This window comes from Saimiri boliviensis, chromosome 10, assembly GCF_048565385.1.
Source record: "Saimiri boliviensis isolate mSaiBol1 chromosome 10, mSaiBol1.pri, whole genome shotgun sequence".
Taxonomy (NCBI): domain Eukaryota; kingdom Metazoa; phylum Chordata; class Mammalia; order Primates; family Cebidae; genus Saimiri; species Saimiri boliviensis.
Genome location: NC_133458.1, coordinates 38,631,579 through 38,655,291, shown reverse-complemented (window position 1 = coordinate 38,655,291; position 23,713 = coordinate 38,631,579). Strand labels below are relative to the sequence as shown.

The 23,713-nt window shown below is 37.3% G+C and overlaps 1 protein-coding gene across 1 annotated transcript in view; it reads left to right on the top strand.

The window, feature by feature from the left end:
* The window catches only part of ANKRD7 (ankyrin repeat domain 7), a 1,180,453-nt gene that overhangs the window by 78,042 nt on the left and 1,078,698 nt on the right, over window positions 1–23,713 (top strand). The gene's annotated exons all lie outside the window — the stretch shown is intronic.

The following is a 23,713-nucleotide window of genomic DNA, read 5'->3' as shown; positions in this document are numbered from 1 at the left end:
CTCTAGGTTGATATTTAAGTCAGGGGTAGGGTCTTATAGGGGAGCCACAGAAGGCAACTAGTCAAAACTAAGGAGTTATGCCACCTGGAGAGGCACAATGCTATAGTGTAGGCCAAATCAGGGAGAAAATGAGAAATTTAAATTGGAGGGTTCCCCTCAGTGAGGCCGAGAGGGCTGATTTAAGGAGATTCAGGACACAATGTGACTTGGATTTTTGAATCCAAAGTTTCAAGGTATAGGGCTAAGGATTTCAGTTTGATTCAGCAATCCTAAAGGACAGGAAAAATGAATGATGACACCTATCCTATGTCTGCTTAGGAAGACTTGAATGTAATCACAATTTTATAATATAATATAAATGCTATAAATATTGTGTAGAGGACATCTTATACTATTTCTATAAAATTAGGAATCAAGAAGAGAGATGACACTGGGGTCGAAAGGTCGTGATTAGATAATAGATTTTTGGTAAATGGAGACAGAAAATAAATTTGAAGGAAGCAATATGGTTCATTTTTGGCTGAGCAGAAAGAATTTATTTAGCACCAGCCATATGCCAGGCACTATACTAGGCCATGGATAAACAATAATGAATGAGATTATGTTCTTTTACTTGGAGAGCTTTTTATGAAGCAAAATGAGAATCTGGAAATGTTATGGCCAGGATGATGCATGGGAAAAATGTGGAATCAGGCCATGGAGGAACATAGTTTGCTCTTCTGAAAAGTCTGGGTTTTCAACTGTAGATCTAATAGAGAGCGATCAAAGGATTTTAAGTAGGAATGCAATGGGGGCAAAATTTGTATTAAAAAAAAAAAAACTACTGACAGGGTGGAAGATGAAGTGGAGGAAAAAGAGACTTGAAACATTTTAAAATACGTCCTAAATATTTTTATTCTCAACAACTTGAGATTTACAAGTGATTTGTGGGAAAGAGTAGACACACAAATGAGCTAGTCTTGAATTTATTTGTAAGGTTAGTAAACATGATTCATAAGAAATAAAAACTTACTAGCTTAAACAAACAAAAAAATCTTCTCTCACACAGTTTCTGAGTGGCAGGAACCTGGGAGGGATTTAGTTGGAGTAGTCTGGCTCAGGCTCTTTCATGAGGTTTCAGGCAAAATGTTGGCCAGGTGTTCAGTCAGCTGAATGCTTGTCTGAGGCTGTAGAATCTGGTTGGAGACCTCAGTTTCTCATTGGTTGAGAAAGAATGAATTAGTTGGCTTGCGCTATGACAACAAGGTGCCATAGACTGAGTGGCTTACAAAACAAAAATGTATTTCCTGACAGTTTTGGAGTCTCAGATTGAGGTGCCAGTCCATTAGATTCCCGGTGAGGCCTCTTCCTGGCTTGTAAACCTGCTTGCTATGTCGTCATGGCCTTTCTTGGTATGTGAGCGTGAGGGAACACAGCAAGCAAGCTCTCTGGTGTCTCTTCTTTTAAGGACAGTAATCCTATTGGATCAGAGAACTACCCATATGACTTCATTTACCTTCTTTAAGAGGCCTAATTACAGCCACATTAATGGTCAGGGCTTTAACATATGCATTTGGGGGAGACAGAAGCATTCAGTCCACAACCAAAAGAGGAGAGAGAGAGAGAAAGAGAGAGACAGAACAGAACCACACTGTCTTAAATAAGCGCAAACAAATAAGCATGGCTTTATTAATTTTTTTTTTTTGAGATGGAGTTTTGCTCTTGTCATCTAGGCTGGAGTGTCATAATGGCGCACTTTTGGCTCACTGCAATCTCTGCCTCCTGGGTTCAAGTGATTCTCTGGCCTCAGCCTCCCAAGTAGCTGGGATTATAGGTGCCTGCCACCATGCCCATATAATTTTTGTATTTTTAGTAGAGACAGGGTATCACCGTGTTGGACAGGCTGATCTCAAACTCCTGACCTTGTGATCTGTTTGCCTTGGCCTCCTAAAGTGCTGAGATTACAGGCGTAAGCCACCACACACCCGGCCAACATGGCTTTATTCTGATAGCACTTGATTTAAACAAAAATCAGCAGGCAGCTGAATTTTGCCTGTGGAGTGAAGTTTATCAAACTCGTCGGCACGTATCACAGTTTTTTGACTTGCTAGTCTAGGGCTCTATCGAAGAATGAAGTAAAGTAAAATCTACACCATTTATTCTAAGTGACCACAGACTGGGGCTTGATGATTTTGTATTCCTTTTCAAAACATTTACACACCCTGTTTTCAGTAATCTATAGGTTAGCATTTTGCATGTCATAGATTTTGAGCTCACGGCTCTGCAGAATCCATCTTTAACTATGGGCAATTCAAAGAACATTTTACCAGATTTCCTCTTTGGGCATTTTTGTTTTTAAGAATTGGTGTCAACAATATGGCATTTTGAGTATAAATTCTTTCAGTACTCTGAATTATGGTGCACCTCTCCTTGGGAATTTGAAGTCATTTAAAGCAGCTGGATACTCTTTTATAATCTCCTTGCTCATCCTGGGCCTCAAGCCTTTCTTTTCAGTATTGTATTCTTCTCTCTTTCAAGTTACATGCAAAGATGGGGTAGAAAAGCCCCATTTTCTTTCCCTCATGCATTAGTGTAATACTACCCCTATCGTAAACAGGACTCAGGCCACACATCTTTCACCATTTACTATCCCTTTCCTCTGCTTTTTATCATAGTCCAACTGGTTTTAAGAGGCATTTTTATACTTGGCTGCACTTTCCCATCTTCTTCTCAAGCCTGGGGAAGAAAATAGAAATACAAATTTGGGAAGCCCAGAGAACACATAGGATGACCCCAAAGAGATTCATACTGTGACACATTATAATTTTCAAAAGTTAAAGACTAACAGACATACATAGAACATCCTATCCAGCAGCAACAGAACACACATTCTTCTCAAGCACAGTATGCTCCACTATAGCTCATATGTTAGGCCAAAAAGCAAATCTTAACAAATTTAAGAAGATTGAAACCATATCAAGTATCTTTTTCTTTATTTTTTAACATACTTCTACTTGGATTTCTTTCACACTTATCAACTAGAGTAGTATTCCATTAACTAAAACTGCTCCCATTCATACAAATCAAGTACATTTTTGAAGAATATTTATTTAGATGATTGCCTGTTTAAAGTCTTACTACTATAGTTCCAGACCTGTCTTCAATAAACACCTCACTTAAACCATGTTTGATCTAATTTCTCTAGTTGGTTCCCCTTTCTGTCATTGTGGACAGGGGAATCTCAGCATCTTATATTCATAAGTACAATATTTTTATGGTATAGACAATAAAAACATGACTCAGCAATAGTTCCACAGTTGGGACCAAGTCTTTGATACATTAGACCCATGAATAATTCAATATAAAGGTATTTAAATTAACTACGTTTGTACTGGCCTTTCCAATTTCAATTCTGGTATTAGATGAAAGTTGAGTGTTTTTGTGTGTGTGTGACAGCAGGGACAAGTGAAAATTTACTTTTGTGCCTTTCTTCCTATGTGTATTTCAAGTCTTTTTCAAAATAAGGCCCTAGATATCTCCAGATTCAATTATGTCTATAGGCTTGGTTGACTACTGCAGGAGTCTTAGGGATCTTTGTACAAATGCTAGAATTACTCATTTATCAACATTAAACACTAGGATAGAAGATGCAACAAAGCAGGACTCCTCCCTCCATGGAATGTGCTGATTTCAGACGAGGCAGCAGCCAATGTAAAAAATGCTGAAAGTTTTCCGTGGAACTGGACTGTGATGAGAGGTGCTTGCCATGAACATAAGCTACCGTCTTTTATTTATTTTTTTTTTGAGACAAAGTTTCACTCTTGTTGCCCAGGCTGGAGTGCAGTGGCCTGATCTTGGCTCACCGCAACCGCCGCCTTCCTGGATTCAAGCAATGCTCCTGCCTCAGCCTCCTGAGTAGCTGGAATTACAGGCATGCACCACCACCACGTCTGGCTAATTTTTATATTTTTAGTAGAGACGGGGTTTCTCCATGTTGGTCAGGCTGGTCTTGAACTCCTGACCTCAGGTGATCCACCCGCCTTGGCATTCCAAAGTGCAAGGATTGTAGATGTGAGCCACCAAGCCCAGTCAGCTACTATCTTTTCTTTGAACCTTTCTTTCCAGTTTTTGAAGATAAAGCAGAAAATAGTATTCTCTGAAGATACTTGATAAAAAATTCCCCCCAAAACAAAAACATATGCTTCCACTTCATTGATGACAATTTACTGCAGTTTGGTACCTGGGTCTAGTTCAGTTGGCAGATGAGCTGATTGATGTGTTCACCCTGATCACCAGGTGTGCCCATCTCTTTGAGGAAACCCACTCTATTTTTTGGTAGTATGGCAGGCCACTGAGAGGTGGAAAGGACACAAGAACCATGAAATTTTCTAAAAATGCTTCCCTGGGAAGGCAATTTCATGGATGAGGTCTTTCAAGCAAATGACACCAAACTTTCCCAGGTGTTCCTCAATCACCGTGTTGTCTGTCAGAGGGATGGTCTTATTCTTGACCTTGGCTTGTCCAGATTTCAAAATGAGTTCCTGGACAGGCTTCAGATTTGGAAATCCCCATGTCACATTAAGATTCCACTATACGCAGCATTTTTAGGTTCTGGGGGGTGACATTTACAAAAACACCACTAAAAATTTTCTTTAGGTGAAGTCTTGCAATGGTTCTCTGCACCAATAAACTCACACCATCAGTCCTTTCGATGTGTACAAGAAAGGCCAAGGAATGTTTATCTGGTATTCAAGGCATGAGATTTCACTTCTAGTAATCTGAGATGCACTTTGTCATGTTTCTTCTGCCAGGAATCATGTAGGAATGATTCAAGTCACTTAAATTTGAGACCTTTTCCTTTCCTCTGCCCCTTCTTTGCCAAAAGTGCCTGCTTTGCTTGGGTGGCTTTGAGGGCTTGATAAACCTTCCTCTTTTCAGGAGATTTTCTGGAACCAAAGAGATTTTTCTTTGCTTTTGCTCCGCCATCTTTCTAGAGTTGGAGCTACTGATCTAAAAGTTGAATATTAAAAAAAATCAGTGTCTTTTTTCTATATAGAAGTTATAAATATATATGACTAAGAATGACATTATTTTATTTGGACATTATAAATGTATTAACATTTAAAATACTGCTACTTTTGTCTGTTAAAAAAGAGGCAAAAAGTGCTAGTTCAGTTTGCAAAGTTCTGAGAAAGAGGTGGTAGAACATTTTATATTGCATTTTTATAAACAGCTGCTCTGCCTATTCTGATTAGATAAAAAAGCTACTTCTTCTGCTTGGGTGATATTTCAAATCTTACAAGCACCTCACAATAAAAACTGTGGGAGCCAATTCACCAAATGGCTAATTTGCCAGATGACCTTATTTCTTTTAAGTCTATTAATTGTAGTTAACCAGTTTTTATTTTGTCTTCATGATGGCTAATGTTAAAACTTCTACACATCAAATTGTACATTAAAATTTTATTTATTAGAATAATATAAATATTTAATAGAAAATATTTTATTTACATGTTTTATTGATGTCATTTATTTTAGGTGCAAATGCAGTATTCATTTTTAAAATAGATATTTCTACTTTTTTCTGCTACTGTGAAAATTATGTTTTATTATTTATCATCTTGTTTTGAAACTTGAGATGTGATATGAAACATTTTAATGCATGTATTTTCAAAATATAGTGTATAGATTGGTCACAGTGGCTCACACTTCCAATCTCAGCACTTTTGGGAGGCCTAGACAGAAGGATTCTTTAAGGCTAGGAATTTGAGACTACCCCCACCAATATAATGGAACCCCATCTCTAAAAAAAAAAAATTAGCTGGGTATGGTATTATGTGTCTATATTTTAAGCTACTCAGGAGGCTAAAGTGGGAGATCACTTTAGCTTGGGAGGTTGATGCTGCAGTGAGCTGTGATCAGCCCACTGCACTCCAACCTGGGTTAGAGAATTAGATTCTGTCTGAAAAACAAAAGAAAAGATAGTGAGTACTTAATTTTAAATTTAAAATTTGCTTTTGAAATGTGAGTTCTGGAATGTTAGAGAAAAACAACTGATGATTATAAAATTAAAGAATTCAGAAAACATGTTAGGATTGATGTAACTTAAGCATATAGGGTCTGCTTTGGGGAAGGATTCTTCCACACCACAAGGATTCTTATCAGGGCAATTATATTTATCAGATTTTCAGAGGTGAGAGAATGAAGGTGAATATGTCCACTCTAAAAACTATAATAGAATGTTATAATAAAGAATCATCAGGATTTTTGCTTAAAAACCAAATGAGGGAGAGATCCAAGATGGCTGATCACTAGCAGCTCGGGATTGTAGCTCCCAGCAAAAGCACAAAGAACGAGAGGATGCCACACCTTCACATGAATTCTTATTGCTCACGCACTAGGAGATTCCCAGCGGAGGAGCCCCATGGGTTGCCAGCGCGACTCTTGTGACTGGCGAGGCGGTTTTGCTGGCACCTCAGAGTGTCGGTTTTTGGCGCAGAGTCAGAAAAGCATCATCAATCTTAACACCGCTGATTTAGTCGGTGCAGTGGATTGCTCAGATTTCGGTGCTGAGAATCAATAAGCTGTACGTCCACTCAGAAACCCAATTACAAAGACGGTAATTATAAAGACCACAGATGGATAAATCTACAACAAAGGGAAGAAAACAGCCAAAACAGGCTGAGAATACCCAAGATCAGAATGCTTCTCCCTCAGCAGGGGATCACAGTTCCTCATCAGCAACGAAACAAGGCTTGATGGAGAACGAGTGTGTTCCAATTACAGAAGCAGGCTTCAAAAGGTGGATAATAAGAAACTTCTGTGAATTAAAAGAACTTGTTCTAACCCAATCCAAAGAAACTAAGAACTTTGAAAAAAGGTTTGACGAAATGTTAACAAGAATACACAATTTAGAGAGGAAAATAAGTAAATTGATGGAGCTGAAAAACACAGTACGAGAACTACGTGAAGTATGCACAAGTTTTAACAGCCGAATTGATCAAGCAGAAGAAAGGATATCGGAGGTTGAAGACTAACTCAATGAAATAAAACAAGAAGACAAGATTAGAGAAAAAAGGATAAAAAGGAACGAGCAAAATCTCCAAGAAATATGGGACTATGTGAAAAGACCTAATCTACACTTGGTAGGTGTACCTGAATGTGACAAAGAGAATGAATCCAAGCTGGAAATTATGCTTCAGGATATTATTCAGGAAAATTTTCCCAACCTAGTAAGGCAGGATAATATTCAACTCCAGGTAATACAGAGAACACCACAAAGATATTCCTCAAGAAGAGCAACTCCAAGGCACATAATCGTCAGATTCACCAGGGTTGAAATGAAGGAGAAAATACTAAGGGCAGCCAGAGAGAAAGGTCAGGTTTCCCACAAAGGGAAGCCCATCAGACTTACAGCTGATCTCTCAGCAGAAACCCTACAAGCCAGAAGAGAGTGGGGACCAATATTCAGCATCCTTAAAGAAAAGAACTTGCAACCAAGAATTTCACATCCAGCCAAACTAAGCTTCATAAGTGAAGGAAAAATAAAGTTTTTTGTGAACAAGCAAGCACTCAGAGATTTCATCACCACCAGGCCTGCTTTACAAGAGCTTCTGAAAGAACCACTACACATAGAAAGGAACAAACAGTATCAGCCTTTCTAAAAAATACCAAAAAGTAAAGAGCATCAATATAATGAAGAATTTACATCAACTAATGGGCAAAATAGCCAGCTAATATTAAATGGCAGTATTAAACTCACGTATATCATTATTAGTTCTAAATTTAATTTGACTAAATCCCCCAATCCGAAGACAGACAGGCAATTTGGATAAAAAACTAAAACCCATCAGTATGCTGCATCCAGACCCATGTCACATTCAAGGATACACAAAGACTCAAAACAAGGGATGGAGAAAGATTTACCAACCAAACAGAGAGCTATAATAAATAAATAAAAAGCAGAAGTTACAATTTTTGCCTCTGATAAAATAGTCGTTAAAGCAACAAAGATCAAAAGAAGCAAAGAAGGACATTATATAATGATAAAAGGATCAATGCAACAACAAGAAGAGCTAAAGATCCTAAATATATAGCACTCAGTACAGGAATACCCAGATATACAAGACCAATAAAGAGACTTAGACTCCCATGCAATAATAGTGGGAGACTTCAACATTAATATTAGACAGATCAATGAGACAGAAAATTAACAACGATATCCAGGACTTGAACTCAGATCTGGAACAAGTAAACGTAATTAACATTTATAGAACTCTCCACTTTAAATACACAAAATATACACTCTTATCAGTACCACATCATATCAACTTAGAAGTTTAAACAAAATGTTGGTTGGCTCCTTGTTTGTTATTCTCTTCCCTCATTTTCTTTTATGTCTCCATTATTAAGGACAATTATAGGCATACCCATATTTAGACTGCATTCTAGCCTGGGCAATAAAGCAATACCCCCATTCTCTCTCCCACTTCCTCTTTCTCTTTCTTCCTCTTCTTTATTCTTTTTCTTATTATTCTTTTTTTGTTTCTCAAAAACAACAACAATAACCAAATGAGACATCAAGGATGGGTGTGGTCACTCATGCCTGTAATCTGAGCACTTTGGGAGCCCAAGACTGCAGGATCACTTGAGCCCAGGAGTTTGAGACCAGCCTGGGCAACATAGTGAGAGCCCCATTTCTACTTTAAAAAAAATGAGAAAATAAATGGGTCATTAAGAAGCAAAATTTCAACAGACACAATAGAAAACTGATTATAAGGAACTTTCAAATGCCAAAAGCAAACAAATGTTAGTTCTGCTAGTAAAGATCTACATGCCAAATGGTTGGATCCTGTCACCCTGAAAGAAAATAGATTAAGTGTAATATAATTTCTCTGGGGACTTTGGAGATAGTAGGCTATTTGAAATGCAGAACTTTGCTCCTCAGCTCAGCTAAACCTGGGTTCTTGTCACACAACCAGGGAAGATTAGGCATACAGACACCTTGAAGAGTGAATAGAGCAGAATTTATCGGGTGAAAGGAAAAAAGGAATAGAAAACTGTCAGCAAAGTAAGAGGGGATCCTGCCGGCAGGCATTCATCTCATTGATTGAATTCCACACCCCCACACATTAGCTGAGGAGAACAGGCTCCTCCCCACTGCACAAGGCAGGAACTTGCGGTAGCTTCATCCCATTCTCCCAGTTGTGCTGGTAATTGAAGATTCTCTAGGGACCCTAATCCTTATCTGCTTCTTGCATCTATCATTTGGATAGAAGGTTATTTATTGTGAGTCTCTCCGTAAATCTGTTCCCAATGAACAGAAAAAAAAATCTAGGTCATAAGATAATAAAGATATAAAGAATAAACTGATCCCAAATGAGGATTATATCAAAACATGTTATAATGGTGACCAGATGAGAGGACCATTATCTGCATAAACAAAGCATAACCTGGCTCCTGCCAATTTCTATTAAAAGTTTGGCTAATGTCACTTTAGAAAAGCAAGGCTTATGTAGAAATGAGCTCTAGGTCAATTAGCCAAAAGTCAATTCATCAAGTGACCAAATTGCCAAATGACCTTATTTCTTTTAACTCTATTAATTTTAGTTAACTGGTTTTCATTTTGTCTTCATGATAACTTTTCAAGTAATGATCAGTTTGCTTCTCCCCCAGTTTACTAAATAACGTTCTTTTTATTTCTACTGCAGCTGAAGACCAGGGCCAGAGGGAAGGAAAGACTGACAGGCATAAGGCATGTTTTTTATTATAAAAAATTCTTAACAATATATTCTTCAGAATATTTTCTATATATGAATGTATTCTTCATAAATATAATCATTTAAATTTATATATAAATTTAATAAATTTATATATAAATTTATGTGTATATATATACACAGAATTTATCTTTAGGAGACTATATTGTTATGAACATATTTTTCTTAAGAATATGAATATATAACTGGTCTTATAATTTAGAATATTAGGAATTTTGTGTTTAATTTTAATTTTATTCTTGAATCTATCTCTTCTCTCTCTCGCTTCATATCTCAAGTCCTCCTCTTCCTTCTCCCCCATTGCTAGCCCTTGAATATGGTGTCATGAAGACAAAATAAGAACCAGTCAATATAGTTAGAATAAATAAATAAATAAATAAGATGAATTAGTGATTTATCTGTCTTCTGTGGGGATGCAAACTTGGTGTGATTGAGGGAAGGTTAATTTGTAGTATTTTCTAAAGGAATATAAGGATGATTCTTTGCTTATAAGAAGAGCAGGATAAATTATATCACATAGCTATTAGCATAAGTGCTTGGAATGAACATTCTACACATGTTTTGGATTATTATAATGGCTGCACCTTTGTTAAGATTTATTATTTTAATGCAAGATTGATTTAGAGTCTTCATGACTATTATGCAAGATTTATAGTCCTGCCGTGGATTTGTCTCTTCACCCTTCATCAGATGTAGGGTAAAAAAGGTCTTATATTTCACTGAGTTAAAAGAGAAAAAAAGGTAGGTAAATTATATCAAGTTATTTATGTTTGATGTATGTCATAGGGATACAGATAATGCTATTAAATAAGCAAATGCTTCTGAATAAGGAGGAAGAGAATTGTCTTTTAGTTTAGTTATCTCATTTGAGATATTTAAATAAGCCCACAGTAAAAAGCATACACAGAAAGCACTGTGTTTCCCAGCATTTTAATAGAAACCTAGTCAGAGATTCCTGCCTATCTGGTGATTCACTGTACAACACTGTGCTGTGCACGGGTTAGTTATACCCTTTTTCAGTTACTTTGCTGTGCTGTATGAATGCAATTCTTTTCTATGTGTGCTGCAATGTAAGGAAGGTAGAAAATACTGGCTAGACAACGCTAATACTAAAAATAATTTTTACTTTAGACTTTAGGAATTATATGACTGCCCCTTTACACTGATGGCCTCTGGGAAAAGATTAGCAACAGCAAAAAAAGTGTTCTTTGCCTTCTTAAAGAATTGACTAAAAAATTGCTGACCAGCAATTTTTAAATTCAGTCAACTTCACAGGGAAAGCAAATGAATGAACACCATCAGGGAATGACTCCTCCATTCCAATGCCATCAAATAAGATGTAATCAGTAGACGACCTGAATACCATGTACAAAATCTGTTATCCTGAGAAACTCATTTGATTACTGAAGCAGGGATTTAAAGGGTGACTTCCATAATAATTAAACCATAAATAAAATAGTCCTAGAAAGATAAGTAGGTGACAGTCTCTTGCTTTGGTTTCTAGATCTCCATTATCTGAAAATGGTAGGCAAGAGTTAAAACAACAGGGTGCCATTTCATTAGGGAAAAAACGATGTCTCAAAACTGAAAATATTAGTAGAACCATTACTTACTAACATGGATAATTGATAGAATATTGATCTGAATGAATGAAAACACTGCATTGTAAAATCTATTCAAAGAAAGGTAAGTTAGTTCATTCCAAATTTATAGTTACACAAATAAGCCTAATAAAATATGTTCTTATTAAATGTCCTTTTTATCAGGTTGAAATAATTCATGATTGGTTAGCCTCCTAGGACTTCTGTAACAAACTACCACAAACTGTGTGGCTTAAAACAGCAGAAATTTATTCTCTCATGGTTCTGGAGTCTAGAAGTCTGAAATCAAGAACTGGCAGGTTGGATCCTTCTGAAGACCTTGAGAGAGAATCTGTTTCATGACTCTCACCTTCTGGTGTTTGCCAGCAATCTTTGATGTTCTGTCTTCGAGATCTATCACTCTAATCTCTGCTTCTATTTTCACATAACATTCTCTCCATGTGTCTCCCTGTGTTTCAATTTCTCTCTTCTGTAAGGACACGACTCATTGGCTTAAGGCCCACTCTAGTCCAGTATGATCTCATCTTAACTAATTACATCTGTGAAGAGGCTATTTACAAACAAGGTCAAATTCTGAGGTTCTGAATGGATCTGAATTTTGGGGAACACTATTCAACCTGGTATAATTAATACAGTAAACCACCAGCCCAGACAATTAGCTACACTCCACACACATTAATGAGTTGTTTGCATATGCAAATATAGCTTCAATGCTTGGAATTATTTTTTAAGAATCAAAATTTGACCTGTAATTCCAGCACTTTGGGGGACCAAGCTGGATGGGTCACTTGACCCCAGGAGTTTGAGACTAACCTGAGCAACATGTTGAAACCCCCTCTCTGAAAAAAAAAAAAAGAAAAAAAAAGTTGGCTGCACAATGTTGTGTGCTTATAGTTCCAGCTACTCAGGAGGCAATTGAGCCAGAGAGGTTGAGGTTGCAGTGAGCTATGATTTTGCCACTGCATTCCATCATCAGTGACAGAGGGAGACCCAGTCTCAAAACAAACAAACAAAATAAACAAATTTGCTATATCTATATTTTTATTACCAATTTCTTTGTGACTCTTTAATATTGATATGATAAATATAAACTTACCTCATTTCTTATTTTAATTACCACATATTCCAAATGTATTAAATTAGAACAAATGATTTTATCATAATGATACATGGAATTCATTAGTATAACCATCACCTACATAATAACTCCCATTTTATTGGAGGAATAAATGTGACAAAAAAGGGAATGCAGTGAAAATATGTTACCTAAAGTTATTTTCTTCAATTAAATGGCTCATGAATCTAATTTGTTCTTACCAATATGTATTGCTAAAATAGTTGTTTTTTTTTAACCAAAGTGTTTTCTTGCATTAATGTGGATATTCAAAATAATCATGGCTGCTGGATAAATAAATTATAAACTAATGGCTGAATGGTATCACACTGAGTTACCCTGCTACCTCCCTGTCCTCTAGTTTTCCCAGGCTGACTTTATTTTAAAATCCAAAAAGAGTATAGTGGCATCCATCTACCTACTTGGAGGAGCCCACCGGTGCCCTCCCAATATTTTGCTAGTTTCTGGGTAAGAGGGAGAAGAGGTTACCTTCTTTATTAGTCCATTCCCACACTCCTAGTAAAGACATACCCAAGACTGGATAATTTATAAAGGAAAGAGGTTTAATTGACTCACAGTTCAGCATGGGTGGGAGGCCTCAGGAAACTTACAATCATGATGGAAGGTGAAGGTGATGGAAGGTGAAGGTGAAGCAAGGCACCTTCTTCACAAGGTGGCAGGAAGGAGAAGTACCAAGTGAAAGGAGAAGAGCCCCTTATATAACCATCAGATCTTGTGAGAACTCACTCACTATCATGAGAACAGCATGGGGGATACCAACCCCATGATTCAATTACTACCACCTAGTCTCTCCTTTGACACATGGGGATTATGGGGATTCCAATTCAAGATGAGATTTAGGTATGGACACAAAGCCTAACCATATCATTCTGCTCTGGCTCCTTCAAAAATCTCATGTTCCTTCTACATTTTAAAACCGATCATGCCTTCCCAATAGTTCCCCAAAGTCTTAAGTCATTCCAGCATTAACCCAAAAGTTAAGTCCAAAGTTTAATCTGAGACAAGGCAATTCCCTTCTGCCTATGATCCTGTAAAGTCAAAAGCAATTTAGTTACTTCCTAGATACAATGAAAGTACAGGCATTGGGTAAATACAGCCATTTCAAATATGTTAAATTGACCAAAACAAAGTGGTTACAGGCCCCATGCAATTCTGAAATCCAGCAGAGCAATCATATCTTAAAGCTTTGAAATGACCCCCTTTGACTCATGTCTCACATCCAGGTCATGCTGATACAAAAGGTGGGCTCCCATGGCCTTGAGCAGCTCCACTTCTATGACTTTCCAGGGTACAACCCCTTTCCTGGCTGCTTTCATGAGCAGGCATTGAGTTTCTGCATCTTTTCCAGGCACAATGTGCAAGCTGTTGGTGGATCTACCATTCTGGGGTCTGGAGGATGGTGGCCCTCTTCTCACAGCTCCACCAGGCAGGGCCCCAGTGTGGATTCAGTGTGAGGGCTCTAACCTCACATTTCCCTCTGTACTGCCCTAGCAGAGGTTCTTCATGATGGCTCTTCCCCCTGCAGAAAACTTCTGCCTTGACATTCTGGCATTTCCTTACATCCTCTAAAATCTAGGTGGAGGTTCCCAAATTTCAGTTCTTGACTTCTGTACACCTACATGCCTAACACCATGTGGAAGCTGACAAGGCTTAGGACTTGTACCCTCTGAAACCTGACCTATATGTTGTCCCCTTTTTGCCATAGCTGGGATGCATGACACTAAGTCTGGAGACTGCACAAAACAGCAAGGCCATGGGCACAGCCCATGAAACTTTTTTCTTCCCCAGCCTCTGGCCAGTGGTGGGAGGGCCTGTCTTGAAGGTCTCTAATATGCCCTTGAGACATTTTTCCCATTGTCTTGGAGATTAACATTTAGCTCCTCATTACATATGCAAATTTTGGCAGCTGGATTGAATTTCTTCTCAGAAAATGAGTTTTTCTTTTCTATTGCATTGTCTGGCTGCAAATTTTCTAAACTTTTATGCACTGCTTCCCCTTTAAACCTAAGTTCCAATTTGAAATAATCTTTTTGTTAATACATAAAACCAAATGCTTTTAAGGGCACCCAAGTCACATATTGAGTGCTTTGTTGCTTAGAAATTTATTTTGCCATGTACCCTAAATCATCTCCCTCAAGTTCAAAGCTCCACAGATCTCTAGTGCAGGGACAAAATGCCATCAGTCTCTTTGCTAAATCACAGCAAGAATCACCTTTATTCCAGTTCCCAACAAGTTCTTTATCTCCATTGAGATCACCTCAGCCTGAACTTTATTGTCCTATTACCATTTTGGTCAGAGCCATTTGACAAGTCTCTAGGAAGTTGCAAACTTTCCCATATCTTCCTGTCTTCTGAGCCTTCCAAGTCTCTAGGAAGTTCAAACCTCCGCTTGTTACCTATTCCAAAGTCACTTTCACATTTTCTTTATAGCAGCACAAAGCCTAATGATACCACCTTCCATCTATTTTAGTCAATGTTAGTTCTTGTCTTAGCTATTACTCTGAGAATTTGCTACTGCTGCCCCCCACCCCCTTTTATTTTTGCTTGGCTTCATCTCATGCTGGACTACATGTCTCTTTTTTCACTTTTCTGTATTTCCACTACATGATTGTTACATCTGGCAATCTTTCATTGAAGTTTTGGTGACCATATCAAGCCTATAAAAAAACTAAAATATTAATCACTGTTCAACTAAAATATTGTCACTGTTCTTAGAAACTTCCTGCAATCAGTTAACACATGGCTTTCTCATTTGCCATGCCCCTTTAGATGCCTGCATTCTTCCATCATATTGTTGGGCCTTGTTTTGTTTTTCCACTATGCCCTTTCTCTTGCACTATTCTCATAATGTCACATTTTTCTTTCTTAGATATATAGAACATTTTAAGCTTTTCTTTGTTTTATCCTCTCTTTCCAAACCACACTCTAGGAAGTAGTAGAGGTATAAATAAACAGTTACGTTTCAAGCTCAAAGGGGTCCATCAAGTCATTTTGCTGACAAAAGTAGATAAGAGAAAGCACCACCTCATATTAGTACTGACATTTTCCTAAAATCCCTTAAAGGCACTGTAGTAACTGAACCTTGAACTTATCTTTAGACTCTACTGTACATTTTGCTGACAACAATGCCTTTTTGACAACCTAAGAACTGGTAAGTGTTCTCCCCAGCATTAACCCTAAGGGAGTGTTCTGAGGTGTCTCCCTGTACTTTATGATCTGCATGGGTGAAAGAAGAACATTTACATTAAAGACTCAGAATAAAATGGAGCTGTAATGTTTTAACACAAGACATTTGGGAAGTAGAGATAAGCTATGGCTAGGCCCACATGAGACTTACAAAGAATTAGTTTTGAATGTTTTGAAGTTTATGGCTTATGAGCAACTCTCTTTAATCGTCCTGACTTGTTACTTGAGAAACAATTTATGCAGAATCTGTCTGCAGTAAAAAATCAATGTCTGGTAAAAAAAAAAATATAAGAGTTTTTTGCCCATTGTGATTGTGAGGTGCCATTGTTCACATTTTACAATTAAATAAACAAGAATACTGGATAATGAAATACTCTCATCCATATATCATATGAATGACACAGTTGAAAAATAAGGTGAATGAACACTGGCTTCTGATTCACTCTTTTTATCTCTAGTAAGTGCATTCTGTCAAGAATGGAGAAAACACATGGAGCTATTTTCATCGCAGCAAAGTATTACATAGTATGATCATAACCAACCCATCAAACCTAGTAGTGAAGAAAGAAAGTCTTCTTATTTCACAGATAGGTTGTGTGATGCATGTCAGTTAACAGATTGGTTAATTTTTCTTTATATTTATATATATTCTGTTGTCCATATCCTGGAAAACTGTATATTATTAATGAACTCCTTACTCTTGTTTCTGAAGTGTTTAGAAGCTATCATTTCTTATCAGCTAAAGGTAAAATAGGGACATGAACATAATAAATTAGTTTAGATTAAAATAACTTGTCATGAAATGATATTAATGATATTATTTAGTTTCGCATCATCTTGCCAAAACCACAGGGAGTAACAGTTAAACAAAGCAAAAGAATAACTTGCAACTGAAACAGAAAACGAGTATGAGTTTTCTATTGCCAAATAAAAGTGTCTACAGTAATTATAACTTCCCGTCTGTCTTGCACCATAAACAGTTGCAAAATATTGTCTCCTAGATTCAGTGTAGTGAGAGAAAGTCTCTTCATTATTGTAATATAAGAACACTTAAATAGGATAACATATGTAAAGCACCTTGAACATTTAATAGGGGAACAATCAACTTGAATTTTCTTTTACCATTGCTTATAAGGTTTTTACATAGATAATTAAATAAAGTTTTTCATGAGGTCTGCAGAAAAAATAATAATGCTTATGCAAATTTGAATGAATTTTCAGAATATTTTCAGCCTTTGTAATGAGTATTTTTTGCTACATTAGTTGGTTTTACTATGATTTTTATATTACTCCACTAAGACGACAATAAGTTATCTATTGAGTTGGTGTCTTTTTTTTTTTTTTTTTTTTTGAGACGGAGTTTCGCTCTTCTTACCCAGGCTGGAGTGCAATGGCATGATCTCAGCTCACCACCTGAAAAGGTGGGGGCAGGAAATCAAAATGCCAAGCTCTCCGAATGTTCTGCCCCTGGTGCTGGTGGTTGGATTAAGAACTCATCTCTAAATAAGCATTAATCTTGTTAGTGCTTCTGACATTTTCTTCACCTTCGCATCTTCTTGAAATTGCTAGTAGAGTTGCTCCATGCACTCCTGTTCTTGGTGAGTTTTCAAGATATTTGGTCACTTTCCCTGATTTCCTTTCTGCTCATCTTTCTGGTAATAACCCAGTTATTTCTCCTGACTTTCAGTTGTTGCATTTGCTGGAGATTGGCTTGTTTTGTTTGTGAATCAAATTTACTCTGAAGTCATTGTCAGGGCCAAGAAAAAGCATCCCTTTTGCCTTTTGAAGATTTGCTGAAATCAGTGACAGGAGGCAGATTAAGAAGAGAAAAGTCATAACATTTACTTGATCATAGTTTTACATGACACAAGAGTCTGTAGAATGAAGACCCAAAGATACAGGGGAAATTGTCCATTTTTATATTTCGGTTTAACAAAATATAGACAGCTGTGTAGAAATATGATTGGACAAAATGCTAATAGACTGTTTGCGGAAACTCAGCAAGATTCTTCTTGGCCTCCCTGAGCATACGTTTCTTCCTTCTGGGTGTGAGGCAGGACCTTTTCTGGAATGGGGTTCTATATAACTATAGTGTATATAACTATAGTAAAACAAGACAGATCAGATAATTTTTTATGGTCAGTTTCTATGCATAAAGGTGGAAAGAAAGTTAGACTATTATTTTTAGCTTTTATAGCTGGCTTTGTGGAAAAGGTGTCCGTGTTCTGTGACCCACCCTAGGAAGAGGATTCTAGTTTCTATGGCTATCCTTGGGGAAGCATGGGACTGAGAGGAGGACAGGGGAAGGTAAGAGAAAGCTTTCACTTCTGAGGCCTTCATTTTGGGGCATTGTTTTCTGAGTTTCAGCACTATACTTGGTGGTTTCTAGGTTCTGAAATCTGGTTTTCCCCACTTTAAATTTCCATGTTGTCTTGTGGTTTTAACAGGCTGAGGCACATGGTGAGTATTCAGCAGTTGTAGATATTTCCTGACACTTCAGGTCATTGATTCCTACTGTTTTTCTTTTTTAGTTTTTTTTTAATCTTTACTATACTTTAAGTTCTGGAAATGTGCAGGTTTGTACATAGGTATACATATGCCATGATGGTTTGCCGCACCCATCAACCTGTCATCTACATTAGGTATTTCTCCTAATGTTTTCCCTTCCCTGCTCCCCCACCCCTGATAGCCCCATTGTGTGATGTTTCCCTCCCTGTGTCCATATGTTCTCATTGTTCAACTCCCATTTACGATTTCACTGATTTTTTGAAGGATTTTTTGTGTCTCTATTTCCTTCAGTTCTGCTCTGATCTTAGTTATTTCTTGTCTTCTGCTAGCTTTTGAATTTGTTTGCTCTTGCTTCTCTAGTTCTTTTAATTGTGATGTTAGTGTGTCGATTTTAGAACTTTGTTGCTTTCTCATGTGGGCATTTAGTGTATAAATTTCCCTCTTAACATGGCTGAAGCTGTGTCCCAGAGATTCTGGTACGTTGTGTCTTTGTTCTCATTGGTTTCAAAGAACTTATTTCTGCCTTAATTTTGTTATTTAGCCAGTTGTTCAGTTTCCATGTAGTTGTGCAGTTTTGAGTGAGTTTCTTAATCCTTTCTTCTGCTTGATCAATTTGGCTATTTATACTTGTGTATGCTTCATGAAGTCCTCGTGTTGTGTTTTTAAGCTCCATAAGGTCATTTATGTTCTTCTCTATACTGCTCATTCTAGTTAGCAGTTCATGTAACCTTTTATCAAGGTTCTTAGTTTCCCTGCATTGGGTTAGAACATATTCCTTTAGCTCAGAGGAGTTTGTTGTTACCCACGTTCTGAAATCTACTTCTGTTAATTCTCCAAATTCATTTTATGTTCAGTTTTGTTCCCTTGCTGGTGAGGAAATGTTATCCTTTGGAGGAGAAGAGACATTCTGGGTTTTGGAATTTTCAGCCTTTTTATGCTGGTTTTTCCTCATCTTCATGGATTTGTCTACCTTTTGTCCTCGATGTTGGTGACCTTCGGATGGGATTTTTGTGTGGTCATCCTTTTTGTTGATGTTGATGTTATTGCTTTCTGTTAGTTGGTTTTTCCTTCTAACAGTCAGGCCCCTCTTCTGCAGATCTGCTGAAGTTTGCTGGAGGTTCACTCCAGACCCTGTTTGCCTGTGTATCACCAGCAGAAGCTGGAGAACAGCAAAGATTGCTGGCTGCTTCCTCCTCTAGAAGCTTTGTCTCATGAGGGTACCCACCAGATGCCAGCTGAAGCTCTCCTGTATGAGCTGTTTGTTGACCCCTGCTGGGAGGTGTCCCCCTATGAGGAGGCACAGGTGTTAGGAACCCACTTGAAGAGGCAGTTTATCCCTTAGCAGAGCTGGAGTGCTGGGCTGGGAGATTTGCTGCTCTCTTCAGAGCCAGCAGGCAGAAACATTTAAATTTGCTGATGCTGCACCCACATCTGCCCCTTCCCCCATGTGCTCTGTCCCAGAGAGATGGGAGTTTTATCTACAAACCCCTGACTGGGATGCTGCCTTTCTTTCAGAGATGCCCTGCCCAGAAAGGAGGTGATTCCTACTGTTTTTCTACTGCTGCTTCTGGTGGCAATGAATAATAAACACATATAAAAAAGAAAGGACTATTTTACCTAGTGCTTCACTGAAATCAGCTTCAGTATTTTTATCAATAATTATTTACTTAGGTTATCTTGTCCTTGATTTGGAGCTAGTGAACATGTTGTATATATGGGATAGAATAATATCTTAACCAAAGAATAAAAATTATAGCCCATCAACTGGATATTTTGTCACAGAAACCCAGTATATCTAGGGAATTTTCAATATGTGAATACACTGGTGTCAAGCATTAAACATAACCTATTTTGTTAATCATGTGAAAACATTAAACTAATAGACCTTTTATTTGGCATGTTATCATCCAGTGACAAAAAATATTAAAAAATCTTAGTGGAAGGAGTTATATATAAAAAACAGAAATAATAATTTAAGACAAACTATAAAGATATATATACACATTAGAAAATCTCTGTATCTTCATCCACTTGAGCTACTATATAAAAAATACCTTAAACTAGGTAGTTTATAAGTAACAGAAAATTTTTGCTCATGGTTCTAGAGGCAGGGAAGTCCAAGAACAAGATTCCAACAGATTTTGTATCTGGTGAGGGCTTGCTGTCTCCCTCATAAGAAAGCACCTTCTAATTGTGACTTCACATGGTGGAAGGGGCAAGGGAGAATCCTTGAGCTTGGTTTTTTAGGGTACCAAAAATTTATGAGAATGGAACCCTTATAACTTAATCACATCCCAAATGCCCCACCTCTTAATACACTTACATTGGGTTTTAGGTTGCAACATATGAAATTTGGAGAAACACTAACATTCAGGACATAGGACTATCTAAAATAACACAAATGTGGTAATTACCTTTTTGGCCAAAACATTCTTTTAAAGTAATGATAAACCAGTCTGTACTTAGGTCAAACTATATTTCTAAAAGTTAATAGCTTAGGTGGTTTTTATTGTGTCATATAAAAATGTTAACAATTTATATTTAGTTACTTAAGACTGATGTTTTAAAAAAACAAAAGTATGTGAAAAGAATCCACTATTGAGAATGCATTCTTATGTTGCTAATACAAATCTTGCTGTCATAAATAAAAGGAAACAAACATATGTATAAAGGAGAGCTTTTCTTCATCAGTTTTATTTGACCTTTAATAGAGTCTTGAGATGCTATTAACACCTAAGAAGTTTTAGAATTTCAAGAATAAAGGGATAATCTCTGACTGCAGTATTTTTGTATTTTTAACTCTAAGGCCTCTGTTATGGTGTTCATATACTGATTAAAGAATTAGTTTTTTCATTTATCTTCTAATCTTGTAAGCAACAACTTGAATAATCAAACAGATGGTAAATATAAATAATTAACATGCAGAATTTTATATAATCATTTGTATTAATATTTATCTTGCACGTTAAGTTTCCAACTCCCTTTCATGTTAGTCATTTCCCCAGAATCCTGGTGCCCATGAGTTTAAGAGCTTTGTTTCTTGCTGAGGAGGCAAGCACCAGCATTGAGAAAATGGACTGATGTGTTGGGCATCTGAACTTTCTTCTTTTCTCTTTGGTCTGGAAATATGATAAAAGACATATCTAATATCTTTTGCTTATTTGAAAGAATTATCTAATCACTATGCTAGATTTATGTTATATTGATTGGGAGGAGGGGAAAGAAAGGCATAATATTTAGGCGAATGGCATATTATTAAGGGCTGGGCTATTTGAAGGAGAAGTGTGAAAGTTTAACATATCCTTAGCACTTATGATGTGTTAGGGTATAAAACTCAAAGTTAATAACACTGTCTTCTGCTGTTGGTCCTAGTCAGCTTTCATCTTACCCTTCTTTGACTAGAAACGAGTCTGGATGCAGACCCTAAAAGAGGGTTCTTGGATCTTGCGTAATAAAGAATTCAGGGTGAGTCCATAGAGTACAGTGAAAGCAAGCTTGTTAGAAACATAAAGGAATAAAAGAATGGCTACTCCATAGACAGAGCTTCTGGTTGCCCATTTTATGGTCATTTCTTGATTTTATGATAAATAAGGGGTGGATTATTCATGCCTCTGCTTTTTAGACCATGTAGGATAACATCCTGACGTTGCCATGGCATTTGTAAACTGTCATGGTGCTGGTGGGAATATAGTAGTGAGGATGACCAGAGGTCACTCTTGTTGCCATCTTGGTTCTGGTGGGTTTTAGCCAGCTTCTTTACTACAAGCTGTTTTGTCAGCAAGGTCATTATGACCTGTATTGTGTGCCATCATCCTGTGACTTAGAATGTCTTAACCATCTTGGAATGCATCCCAGTAAGTTTTAACCTTATTTTACCCAGCCTCTATTGAAGATGGAGTTGCTCTGGTTCAAACACCTCTGACACTTCCAATCTTGACTACTTTAAACTGTTTCCCATGCTGCTAACACATAGCTACTGAGCAGATCTCTCTTAATGCAAATATACTATTTACTCCCCTATTAGAAATTTGTTATACACTCTCTGTAGCCTACAAGAAATAGGTAAAGCATCCACCATTCCCTGATCCATCTAGGTCCCCAATCTCACTCAGCTCATGCTGTAGTAATGAGACAGATACCTCTGAGACTACTTCATACCTCCACACTCTTGCTCCTGGTCCCTACTTCCCAGAATATCATCTTCCCAGAAAACCTTTCCCATACCCCAGTTAATTCTAAGTACCCTTGTGAAGAAAACCCGAATATTTAACCTGAAAATATACTTCTTTGGCGTGTTTTAATATGGTTATTCAGAGGGGCTGCAAAACACAAAAACAGTCCTGAAAAGCCACCTGGTTTGTGGGAAATTTGCCTCTGTAGAGGATATCTACATTAGTGAAACGAAGTAAACAACAGATGAAAACAGGATTTCTCTGAGGCACCCTTGGATCTAGGAAAGGTTAACTCACAGGAAAAAGAGACTTGAAGTTTCATGCTTTTAAAGATCTGACAGAGAAACCTTTACCAAAAACTACCATCCATTCTTTTTGAGGGCAGCTCTGAGATTACCTGAAATATTTTCATCTGCATAACAAGACAGCCTTTGCTTGACGTGCTTTCTTCCCTTTACTCTCCCATAACCTGTGGTACTACCTTTCCCTGCCCCCAGAACCTCCAAAGTCTTTATTCTTTCTGTAACCTGAGGGGGTAGCAATTCTTCAGTTATTTGACCCCTCCTTTGAGCCTCATACCTTGTAGTATGGCTTCCATGTCCATATGCCCTTTAATAAATTTGTATACCTTTCCCTTCCATCAATCTGTCTTTTGTTACAGAGGTATCCCAGCTAGGAACTTATGAGAATTGAGAAAAGGAATTGTACATGTTTTTTTCCTCCCCTTCCATTGCCCTAGGCTTCCATAGACTTCCTACTCATTGGCAGAACAACAGCATGATTGATAGTCTAGGCCTCAGACTGGGTTTGATCATATAATCTGTCCTTTACTTTCTAGGTAACCTTAACTTCCTGAACTTCCCATTTCTTATCAGGAAATAAGGTATTTATAATAACAGTACTTGTCCCAGAAGATTCAGTGAGTTAATACTTGTAAATTGCTTTAACATTGTGCCTTGCAAACTGTAAACATGTAATAAATGTTTCAATTACAATGATGGTATTTTATGCCATTTCCATTATCAGTAATTATGATTGTTATAGCATCTTTTGCATTATGATTTTAACATTATCTTTTCCATGAGTTTGTTTTCCTACTAGACTATCTCCTCCTATAAGGCAGTATTCATTCTGTACTTATCTCTGAATCATCAGAGCTGTGTGTTGAGCCTCATTCATAATAGGAAGTCAATAGATATTAAATGCTTATGAAATTGCCAGCTTATTGTCTAAATTAGTATTAAAGCATCACACTATGGTCTTTGCAGAATGGCTAAAAAAAGTGTTTCTTCATAGGCTAGAGATTCAGATGATGTGTTTGTTACAAAACTGCCAGTTTTGTATGCCCGCTGT